Below are 1,814 nucleotides of genomic sequence, written 5' to 3'. Positions count from 1 at the left end.
TATTAACTCCGGCTTTCTGCTTCAGGCTCAGTGCGTGTCCCCATGAAAGGCGGCGTTTGGCGTCATTTGACTCTTTTTCCACACAACATTGACCAATCACGTGCCGCCTGCTTCAGTCAGGAGGAACAGGTCATTATAACGGAGAGCTATGAATAATATAAATACATGATCACAGCAACATGAGACAAGAGAGGAATGCTGGCAGAAAATTGCTGATCGTGTAAATTTGTTAATTAAAAAACTCATTTATAATTAGTTAATATACTTATTTTACCACCACTTAAAACTTGATGCAGCATATTTAAAAATTATACTCAAGAAGTGCATTCAGAATTGACTCTGTCCCATAATGAAGGATCACTGGAAATCACTTAGTTTAGTTTAACTGGTTTTTAGTCAAATGAAAGTGAAGTTAATTTTATAGATTGAATAGGCTATTACCTGTGATAAATACCAATAGACTAATCACATTTATTGTATTTGTTTTGTTCAAAGTATTTTTTCATTAGTTTTGGTTTTATTAGTTATTTTTTACAACTTGAAATAAGTTTGATATATTGTAACAAAATCCCACAGTAACCCTAACCTCTTGCACCATTACAAATTTACAACACGACATCAAATCAACAGTTAATCTGATGATCAATTTTCTAATTGGTGTTCTAATAGCTGCAGTAGCAGCAGCGTTAAACGGACTTTGCAGCAAATCAGGTATTTGGTGAAAGGACGGCGCCTTTTATTGCCGATTTAAACCGAAACATAACCAGCTCCGGACCAGGTTCAGTTTGCAGCATCAGTTACCATGGTGATGTAGTAAGTTAAAAGAGAGACACCTTTGTGACATTGAAAACCCTGCAGACTCAACATACCTCGCTGACCCACTAATCTCACTTCGTAGTGCAGCCCTCTGGTTCATAACAGCTGACGGTTCGCTGTCTGTTAGCTAGCTCCGTTAGCTCCGGCAGCAGACCGTCAGAACAGCGGCTCCCCCTGCAGCCAGACCCGGTCACAGTACCGGGTCAGCACCGGGTCTTCTTGGTTATTGTGGGTGTGGTTTATTTGTTGTCTCGGTCCTACCGTCATGACCCCTTATTGTTAATATTGTAACGGTCTGTGTTCATGTTAGTGTTGAACTGTTATGATTGTTACTGTGAGAAACGTTAGTTTAGTTCAGACATAAGGTCTGCTGAGTTGAAGTACTTTTATTTCCAGACTATCAGTGAACATGTTGTTGTCAGTTTAGACGCTGTGAAGCCGGTCTGTCATGTGAGTTACCTGTAGTGATCAGCGGGAGATAACACACCTGTAATTGGCTGGGAGTTAGGGGGGGGGTTATTAGTTCTGCTTCCTGTTTTGGGACGCTCGGCAGTTAGTTTTTTGTTACGAGAGGTAAAGAGAAATGAGAATTTCTCCTAGTAAGAATTGTATTGTAGATATCCAGAATGTTTATTCTAGATATCCAAAATGTGGATATCTGAAACTGAAAGCCCAACACACACGAATGGCAAAAGTGACGTCATTTGACTGGGAAGAATTGAATTATAGATATCTGAAATAAATATCCAGTCTAGCTATTAAATGTTAAAATGGCCACTTATACTTTTTATAGATTTTTAGATATCTTAAATGTATTTTTGACTAGTACAATCAAAGTTGTAGATATTTTGAAAGTAAGAATGTTATTGTGGATATCTTTAATTACCATTCTGACCAGTGAGAATATTATTTTTGACTGGGAGAATTGCTATTCTGGATATCTAAAATGTAATTACAGACAGGAGTGTGGTTCTATTAAATGTTAAAATGACTTGCCA

Source organism: Thunnus albacares, chromosome 21 (genome assembly GCF_914725855.1).
Source record: "Thunnus albacares chromosome 21, fThuAlb1.1, whole genome shotgun sequence".
NCBI lineage: Eukaryota > Metazoa > Chordata > Actinopteri > Scombriformes > Scombridae > Thunnus > Thunnus albacares.
The sequence above is the reverse complement of the archived record's forward strand: the minus strand, read 5'-3'. Positions refer to the sequence as shown.